Genomic DNA, 10667 nt, shown 5'->3' with positions numbered 1-10667 from the left:
ACCTCATCCACATGGGCAAAACATTCCCTGTGAGGACTTTTTTCATTGGAGAAAGCAAGAAACAAGTCACCTGGGGCAAGATCCGGTGAACAGGGAGGGTGGGGCAAGGGTGGCATGCCGTTTTTTGTCACAAACTACTGGTCACTCCGCGTGGTGTGGGCAGCCGCGCTGGCAAAAATCACCCCTCGTGAAATGGGCAAATGCATTGAAAAGGTTTTCCAAAAAAGTTCCCTGAAGCCAAACACAGCCTCTCACAACAATGCCAGCTGGTACAGGGATACAGATGGGTCCCTAGAGCCCTCACCATTACCAGCAGAGGCCTGTACTGCAAGAGGCCCACACTTCAGGATATAATTCTGGGTTTTGTTGGGTCCCCCTCATAGATTCTAGCATCTTGCACATACATCTCTCAGAGCTCCATCTTTCTCCAGAACTTACTTGAAAAACATTTTGAGCAGCAGAAAAGTAGAACCTAACCAAAGGGGGGGTCGTTCCTGTCTGTACCCCAAAATTACACCCCCAAGATGGTCACTGCTGTCTATGAAGATTTTCCCTGGATGACATCCTGTTCTGTCCCTCTGATGACACCCAGGACCCGCTAGAATAACATCCTGGATGTGAGCGAGTCTCAGGGGTGCCCCTTTCCTAGGCTCTGAGCCCATTGACACCCTGGACTGTCTTCTTCACCTTCTTAACACACTGCTCCCCACACCGGAGACACCACATAAAAGCCTGGAACACTGCCTGGCCCTGGGGCAGATGCGCCTGAAGTTTACAAGTCAATATGCGTATAATAAAAGGTTCAAGCTTCCAAATGTTAAAGTTTTATATTATTCCAGTAGTAGAAAATTAATCAAAAGAATTAGCTCCACATTGTAACATCAGTCCAAAGACTTCATGAGACAATTAAAAGCCATTTCTCCCATAATACAGTAAGCAGTCCCTCTCTATATCGCGGTTCACTTATCGCGGCCTCACTGTATCATGGGATTTTTTAAAATATTATATTTAATTCGTTATTGCGGATATTTTGCTATATCACAGGATTTTGCGGTACTGTATATGTTGTTAAAGTTACATAGGTTTAAGAGTGTAGAATATGTTTAAGAACACAGGTAGTGTTTATAAAAGTGTGGAAAAGGTTAATAAAGCACTGGGAGTGGTTTATAAGTGTGTGGGAAGGGTTTATAAAACCTTAAAATATATATAAATACTAACATGAATGTCAGGTTTCTACTTCGCGGATTCTCACCTGTCACGGGGGACAGGAAGGAAGGAATACCCGCGATAAGTGGGGGATCCCTGTACTTTGGAGCAGACTCTGCACTTACCTCGTTAAGAGATGCTCGGCTGATAGTGGTTCCCACCGCCATCGATGGGGTCCCAGCAACGCTGGGTCTGGGTTTCGTTTCAGGTGGATCCCGGGTTAGCGGGGTCCCCGAGCGGGCGCCGGCTGCCCCCTCTCCAACCCCTGGGGTCAGCACAGGTCTGACGAGTGCGGTGGCCTCAGGCACAAACGCCAGGTGGCGACAGGGCCCTGCCCGCTCCCTGACGTCGCACAAGCGCGGCCCGACTTGATATGTCCGGCAGGGTCGTTCGCGCCGCTCCTGGCCGCCGCGCCGGCTCCGGCTGCGCACCTGCTCACACACCTGCGCTCACACCTGCGCTCACACCTGCGCTCACACCTGCGCTCACACCTGCGCTCGCCCCCACGTGCGCGCGGCGCGCGGCGTCGCCGCCAGATGGCGCTGCGGCCTCAGCCATCGCGCCCGGAGCCACGTGGGCTCCCGGGCCTGCTCCGCGGAAGCGGGGGGGAAACAGGGGGGCGAGGGGTACCCAGGCGGGCGGGGGGGACCCAGGCGGGCGGGGCGGGCGGGGCTGGGGACGCTGGCGCCTGGAACCAGGGCTGAAGAAGGTGTCCCGACCTTCTGCTCCCAGGAGAGGCGGAAAGGAGACTTTTTGTTTGAGAAGCTAGCGGTGACCGTCCGTCAACTATTTTAGTAGAAACCGTTTGCGGACGGGAGAAAACGGTTCTGCGGAAAGGCGCCCCCCAGGGCCGGTCACGGAGGGCAGTCACATTCCGGGCTATCACTTTCTAGTAAAATGTTCGTCTCTTCCTTAAGCTGGCCCTGCGTGGGGTCTCTCTGCACCCAAGTGAACACACCCCTGAAATAAGCCCTCACCACCCCCACCGGAGCTCTCATCTCGTTGGCTACCCTGTGATCCGACCCCACCTCGCCTTCCCTGTCCGTCTTAAGTTCCCTCAATTTAAAATTCGTAAAAGAAATGGCAAAGCATTTTCCAGAGCATTTGAGATCTTGCTGCGCTGTATATGCCATCAGTGTGACCCAAATAAACGCTTATAAACATTCTCTACGGCTTTGGAGGTTGCTCCCCTCCACACCTCTTTCTAAGGGATGATCAGGGACCTGACTTGGCAGCGGGGAGCAGGACTGAGGCTGCTGAGGTGACAGAGGCCCATCCAGGCACCGCCCAGAGTGTGAATTTAAGCCAGGGGGACCCAGGAACTACCTGGCCTGGACAGCGAGGGTCTCCACTGGCCCCTCAAGACCTAACACACAGCGATCTCTGGCATCTCCCTGGGGCAACGCCGCCTGACTGCTCCACGGGCCAGAAGACTCCTCCCCACCCAGGGGACGCTCCCTGGGTTGTTACTGTTGGAAACACTTCATTTTAAAAACTTTCTCCTGAGCCCTGGCTGCTGCAGCTCAGTGGATTGAGCATCGGCCTGCGAGCCAAGTGTGTCGCCGGTTCGATTCCCACTCAGGGCACATTACTAGGTTGCACGTCAGGTCCCCAGTTGGGGGTGCGAGTGAGAGGCAACCACACAGTGAAAAAATAAATAAATAAATAAATAAATAAATAAATAAACTTTCTCTTGAAGAAAAGTCTAAACATATATGTAGGTGGCAAGAGTAGTAACAAAATGAACCCCATGTCCCCATCAACCGGCTTCAACCCTTGACAGTCACCCCCATCTAGGCTTCAGGACACTTTTGTGGGTACCTCTCACCCCAATGGGTTATTTTGAAGCAAGTCCCAGACATAGTATCTGTTCCCCATAAACATTCCGGTGTGTATCTCTAAAGATAAGGAGTCCTTTTAACATAATATCATCATTGTCACACTGATCCTATTCCCACACCAGAAAGGTTTCCTTGATAGCACAGGTATTTAGCCAGGGCCTCAGTTTCTCCAGTGACCCCGGGAAGTGTTGACAGCAGGTGTTTCTGACACTTCAGTCACAACCCCGAAGGTTTCCATCAGCCCTGAACTCCCCTCCAGCCCCTGCCTGCCCGCCTGCCCGCCCACGCGGCCTGCGCAGGAAGCCACTGGTCTGGCCTCTGTCAGAGAATGAACCTACAGTACGTACTCAGGCTACAGCCGAATGAGTAGCAAAAGGGAAATAAAGGCAGGGAGGACCCTCAGCACTGTCATCTAACAACGTCATAGAGGAGGCTAGAAGCTGAGGGCGAGGTGACTCACGTGCCCTGAGCCTGGTCCGATAACACCACTGGGTGCTCCGTCATCACAAGAAACACCTCGCCAACATGGGAGGAGGGCGGTCCTTGAAACTCTGTGTATCCTTCGGCTCTCTGGGAAAGAAAGCCTTCGAAACTGTGCTTCCATCCCAGGCCAGAAAGGTGGGAGAGGGCCCATGGTCCCCAAAGAAGAAGCCCCATAAGATACCTTTGGTTAATTGCCTGCTCTGGACACTCCCTGTTGTACAGGGGGTCCCCAAGGCTTACAGAGAGCCCATAAAGAGCTCTGGGTCACTGCCCCAACTTTCACTAACTGCCTTCTGTCACGTACGTGTTTCACAACAAGATGAACAAATGGCATCTGGAGCGAGATGAGGATTCAGGCTAGCAGACCCCCACACATCCCTAAGTCTGGGTAGTCATGTCCCCCCGAGAAGAGCCAGCTCCTCCTTTACGTGCCAATCAAATGTAGCTTCTTCACCCCCATCCTGCCAACAGTGTGTGTGCTCAGAACAAAGGACTCGCTTGCCTGGCGCTCTTGGCCCTCTGGCCGCTGGGGCTGTGGCCACCCTAGGGTGAGGCTGCCAGCCGGCCTTCGGCCACCCCTGCTTTGGCTCCCCACTCACTAATAAACTGCATCCCCTCTCACAGGCTTGCTGCTCTGTAAGTCCTTACTGCCGCTCCCCTCTGCCCGACATCCGGGCGAGCTGATAAGGAAGCTGGGTGCTCCCTCCTGCCAACCGCCAAGCCCTGCCACCAGCTGCCTCCCCAGCTGTCCCCTCCCCTGATCACAAGGAAACTGCAGCCAGTCTCCTTTGCTTCTGTCTCAAGCCACATCAGACCTGTGTGAGAGGCCTGCCCTGCTCCCAGGGACCCCTGGGAGTGCGGTGGGGGGAGGGGGGCCTCATCAGTCTATACACCCAAACCGGATTTGGGGTGAGGGTCCTTCCTTCCTTTCCAGGGTTGCCACAGAACACCTCATCCTTTGAATTTATATTCAGATCCCCTTGTCTTAGGCTGAAAACTGCCCCCCTTAGGTTCACACGATTGCTTATTTGCTGTATCCTATTCTGTAAGTTCAGAATCACGGCACTGGTATTTCTGCCAGCGCAGTTGGAATGATTACCGAGGGAAGGACTGTGAACTGTGTGTTTTGGCTGACTCTCAATCCGGGCACTCTCTGTGGCTCTGCCGCTGCCTGGCATACATTCGTTTCATTTTATTGTCTACTTTTAGGGTTTTCTATTTTTCCTTTTAAAAAAATTTAATTGGTTTAATCGGCTTTATGTTTATATAAATATTAATAGAATTCAAAAGCCAAAACTAACACTGAGGTAGGTTCAGAAAATTCTAGCTTCCCTCCCTGTGCCCACTCCTCCATGTTTACAGTCTGTGACCTGGCTTTCCATGGTTCTTTCAATAAGAACATACATGCACAGACACCCACAGCCTGTGTCTTAGGCAAACAGAGCATGTGCCATACATACGATTCTTTCTGTCTTGCCTATTGCATTTGCTAGTATTTGGAGGTGGCCACTCCTTAGCAGTATACAGGAATATGAAAACCTTTTGGTTTTAAAAGGTTAATTGAGGCCCCTTAAACTTTTTGAATCAATTGATACATGTGATACCAATTTTGTTACATTTTTGAAGATATGTAGATTCAGTTAAATACTCCTTTTTTTTTTAAGAATTTTAAAATTTATTTTTAGAGAGAGGGGAAGGGAGAGAGAAAGAGAGGGAGAGAAACATTAATCTGTGGTTGCCTCTCGCACGCCCCCAACTGGGGACCTGGCCCACAACCCAGGCGTGTGCCCTGACTGGGAATCGAACTGGCGACCCTTCAGTTCACAAGCCGGTGCCTGATCCACTGAGCCACAGCAGCCAGGGCTGCTGTGTTTTCTGTGTGTTTTGATAAAGTCTCACACTTGCAGTTAAGACCTAACGATTCCAGTCGCACCAATGCCTTCATATAACACCTCAGTCCCTTCCGTTTGCTTCTATTGGTTCCTTAATACCAGCTTTGTTGAAAATTAGCTAAAACCTTCTCCGACACAGCATTTAACTGGGAGCGACATGTGTTTTCACTCCCGGTTCACACCTACAAGGCAGTCGGGAGCTTATTTTTCTTCCTCATGCTCCCTCCCTCGGCCCGTCCCCGAGACCGTTCCTGGCGCTCGTCTGCGTGGTCAGAGCGGACACCCGTCACGGAACACACTCTTTCCCTTAAAACCCCACCTAGTCTCAGCTCTGCACCTGCCTTTCTATTTAATACCCAACACTGAGACGTATTCAGCGTGTCTTCGTGCGTTTGGGTTATCTGGGACTTGACCTCCAGGAGTTCCTCCCGGTAAGGACGAGAAACCGTCACTGAGGTCTTTCGGTTCAAGACACTTTTTCTGCAGCCTTGACACTTGAGGGCCTCTCTGTAGACTTGTCTTGTTGGCATGTTTCCATCGTCCCCTAGGGAAGATTCTCTCCACTGTTTTCTCCTTTGTTGAACGTGCGGGACGCTCCCCTGCAATCCTTCCCTCTGTCCCTCGGTGCTCCTCTGTCCCTCTGTCCTTCTCCTACAGCGTTGGGTCGCAGGTCAGGACGGGGCACCCCGCGCTTTTAGCTTCAGAGCGCTAGGGGTCCCCGTTCTGGTCTTCGCAACAAGTGTTCGCACCAGGCCTGTCCTTTCTTCAAGTTGCCTGATGCCCTGAACCCTCTCTGACCTTTGCCACCAGTGACCAGTGTCCTCGTCCTGCTCAGTTTGGATTCTGTCCCCCAGGGGAAACCGTCCTACAGGGACACTTCACTGCTCGTCCAAGAGCTGTATTTGTAAAGCACCTCTGCAAGCCTTGCTAGTGACTAAGTTGTCAACCCGTCACCGAGCACGTGTGCTCTGCACGTGGACGTTTGTGAAGGACAACTTTTTTCAATTGGCAAAAGAGAAGTCATTCTCAAGGGAAATGACCTTTCCTTACTTAAAAACTTTCCAACGTTCCAAAGGCAAAATTTTAGGACTACAATGAGAGCTTTATCGATGATAGATATACTGTATACTTTGAATTCTATACTCTTTTAATAATTACAGATAAATTATCATTGATCATCCGTAAAGTTTTGTTAAAGCAAAAATTATTAGAGGGTAGAAACTTTTCCGAAGTAATTATTACAATATTGATCATTATCATTCTGTTCTTAAGCAATTCAAATATCTACACCTAAACCCAGAGCTCTTTCCTTTTATTTCGTAAGAACCAGATACCAAATAACTGTTTGTGACATCCCCTCTCCAGAAGAGTTTCATAAAAACGCACCTCTCCTTAAGGAGGGAGGGTCCATAAGCTGCTCTCGGGGCAGGGGGCGCGGGGGACCCTCAGCTCAGGCTCAGTTGTGGCCGTCCAAGAACCGTGAAGACTCCAGAACTGAACGTGTCAAGCTGTTACTCACCCAAACATGGGGCAGTGGAGAAAACGATCTTTTATCCTTGATTATTAATTACCTGTCTAATTCAACGGCTCCACATCGTTTATACCTAAAGGTTACAACGCTCTCCCATCAAATTGTTTCCATCTGTGCCAGCTGCCCTTCGAAGCCCTTATTCATCGTCTCCCGAGCGTCCACATGTGCTGTCAGAGCTCTGCGCTGTCACTTGCCTGTGGCTATGCCACTGTCCCCCACTTGAAGTGACACTGTTCCTAGACAGGGATCAACATGTACCCAGTGTCCTTTCTAACCTTATTTTAGTTTTATTTTTCCCACCTTATACTCAAGTGACCCCACTCCGGGAGTTCACTGTGGGTTTTTGGGTCATCTTTGAAGATGGCTTTAAAAAAAAAAATTCCCATTTGTTCTTGTCCCCACCACAGATGTGAGCCACACATAAGATTTTCTCAGAAGGGCTGGAGAGTTTTATTCTTTCCACATTCATATCCAAGGACTCCTAACAGTGGCTTCTCAACATTCTTTGGTGTTACAGCTGACTTTTAAAATTCTACTAACTCTGCAGAACAAGAATTGATCTTTTAAAAAATAAATTGATAAGGAAAACTCTAATACATAACTGATTTAAAAAAAGGAAATGGCACAAAAAGATTATTGTCAAAGAGATGAGATGTTCAAACAGGTAAGGAACAGTGTTCAACCTTACTAGTAACTTTAAAATTCGTTGAAACAATATCCCATTTTTTGCTTATCAAAGCAGCAGAAAATCAAACACGTGCTTACCTGGAGCCTGTAGTAAAACAGGCCCTCGTTCTTAAGCATCGCACTGGATACATTACTACAACCCTCTTGGAAAGCAAGCAATTAGATGCTACAAGGCAAATATTCTTTGATCCAGCAACTATATTTGGAGAGATATGAACTAAGAACATAATCTGGTGTACCAAAACAAGGATTTTGCTCAATGTGTTCATCACACCATTATCTGTAATCCTAAAATATTGAGCCCCAGCTGGTGTGACTCAGTGGATTGAGCGCTGGCCTGTGAACCAAAAGGTCGCTGGTTCGATTCCCAGTCAGGGCACGTGCCTGGGTTGTGGGCCAGGTCCCCAGTTGGGGTCGTGTGAGAGGCAACCAATTGATGTATCTATCTCTTGAACATTGCTGTATCTCTCCCTGTCTTTCCCTCTTCCTTCGCCTCTCTCTAAAAGTAAAATAAATAAAATCTTTTTTAAAAATTAAAAAATACATATTGAGGAAAAAACTCAAATGTTCTAATACAGGGAAACAGAGTTCTTAAAGTGTTATTCACCGAAAGTGGATGCAAAAGTGCTTGTTATAATGCTAAATGAAAGCTAAGAAAATGGTGTGTGCTTGCATGCAAAGACATGGCGTGTTTCTAGTGTAAAATAAAGATTACACAGACAAAAACGTGATTATATTTGCTGTGTGTGTTCAGGTGACTTTTTCTTCTTTCTGTATTTGTATATTTTCCAAATGTTCAATAATAAAAACGTGTATTAACTTCTTAAATGAGAAAAAAAAAAAACCTTTTCAAAATTTCATTTCTGTTTTTCAGTAGCATGTTTAGCCCCGGTTTCTTTTTCTGGACTCAGGTCGTAGGAACCTGTATCCTCTTCTCCAGACTCAGTCTAGGGCGGGCGTGCAGGCTTGATGCTGAAGCCCCCTGGGCTGGCGCAGGGCTTCCCTGGCGGGGGCGCATCCAGGGCGACTCCTTCCAGGCTGGCTCTGGGAGAGGCTCACCCAGTCTGCAAGGCTCACCTGGTCTCCCTTCCCGGGGAGAGTTAGGGTGGGGGAGTGGGGAGCTGAGGCTGGAAGGGTCTGGCAGCTCCGTGGCTGGAGCATAGGGAGTGAATGGACTGAGAGATCCTGAAGGTCCTGAAAGAAGTCGCTGGGTTCTTTTCTGCAAGTCGTTAGCAGCCTCTGAGGGGGAGAGTCCGCCAGGGAGTCACAGGGTCTGCAGATAATTTGCTGCGGCTTACTCTGTTTATGGTGACTGCCCTACAGAGGGTCCTGAGCTGGCGTCCCAGAGGTCAGCAGGGTTATGTCACACCACCTTCGGAGTGAGGACTTTGGGAATGGGGACAGAATTGAGTCAGGGGAAGAGGCTGGTCCTGTGTGCTTGGGGAAAAGGCCAGGGAAACCAAGTGGGGAGAGGGACCGGGAAGTCAGGAAGGGGCAACCCCGTAGACCGCCTGTCACCCCACCTGTGGAACGGCTGAGAAGGAGTCCAGCTTCTGACCTGGGTGAAAGGCCACTGGGGTCCTGCTCAGGGAGCCCAGAAAAGTAGGCCCACATGAGACTGGGGCCCCAGGAGGCGAGTCCAGCTTTGGGGCCGGTGGCTGAAGCCAGCAGTTGCCTTGGTCCCAGGTCACTGCCTGGGCGTAGGGGGCTGGAGCTGATAGCAGCCTGACACCTAGGGGTCCTCGGGTCTCAGTGAGGCAGCTGACCTCTGGGAGGGAAGAGCGCAGGGGACCCGTTTCAGGACACCAGCCCCGCTGTGGGGCCACCTTTCCCATGCCCCAGCAGACACCTGAAGACCCTTGCCTCCCGGCTGGAAGGCTGGCTGGAGGAAGGGGTGATTCAGGGGCTGCCCTAATGGGCACTGCACCCCTTCTGCAGCTGCCCCAGCACTGCTGGGACAGTATTTGTGGGACTATATGGCAGGGAGTCTAGCACCAACTAGATCTAATTAGGCTGCCCAAGGAGAGTCAAAGAACCGCCCGTGATAACAGGCCATAATTAGAGCAACAAAAGTGGCGTTTTACCGGCTTGATCAGGATGAGTTTTCTTTGATGGTGGGAAGCAGGACAGGGAAACTAATCCCTGGATGAAGGTTACTAGTCAGGCATTAGATTAGCCCCGCCAGCCTTGACAATTGGAGTAGGAGCCTGGGTACTTGCACTTGGTCCCTGGGGGCTTTTCCATAACCCCGTGGGCAGTTTCTGAGCTATCACTCAGGAGCAGAAAGGCTCAAGCTTTCGGGTCCCAGGGCCGCTTTACCATCTCAAAAATCATTGAGGACCACTAACAGTTTTTGTTTATGTAAGTTATTAACTGGATAGTTTTTAAACACTTTATTTGTCCATTTTAAAGCAATAATGAACTCATTTCCTGTTAACATAAAAACAGGGTTTTAAAAAATAAATTAGTGACAGGAGCGGCATTACTTTTATTTTTGTAATCCTCTGTAGTTCCTGATTTAGTACAAGACAGCTGGATTCTTACTTCTGCTTCTGCACTTGGGAAACCTCGTCCTACACTCACGAAAAAATGAGCAAAAGAGACAACGTCTGGTGTTTCTACAAATGTGGCTTTCAGCTCATGGACCCCACTCCACCCCCAAAGGATCTCAGACACCCTCGGGTGTCCCCAGACCACGCAGTGAAAATTCTGGCCAAAGAGAGCCAAGTCCCAAGGAGTGTGGGGTGAGCAGGAGGAGAGGTGACAAGCAGGGCGATTCCCTTAACCCCACGGGGACCCCCAGAGATACCCTCCCCCACCAAGCGGGGGGATCCAGGGAGTAGTCCCGTGGTTATTGAGAATTCATACACTTGGTCAAGCACCAGGCTTTTCGCAGGATAATGTTTTCTAACGGGGAACCATCGTAAACCCGTAGGCACAGCAGAAGCAGTGGCGAGGCGCGTTCTGGCTTCTAGAGCCGAATACTCCGCCGCCCCGAAAACAAAAGTAAAAGGAAGGATGTGTTCG

The sequence above is a fragment of the Furipterus horrens genome, unplaced genomic scaffold, assembly GCF_987537825.1.
Source record: "Furipterus horrens unplaced genomic scaffold, mFurHor1.1.pri manual_scaffold_5, whole genome shotgun sequence".
Taxonomy (NCBI): domain Eukaryota; kingdom Metazoa; phylum Chordata; class Mammalia; order Chiroptera; family Furipteridae; genus Furipterus; species Furipterus horrens.
Note: the sequence above shows the minus strand (reverse complement) of the source record.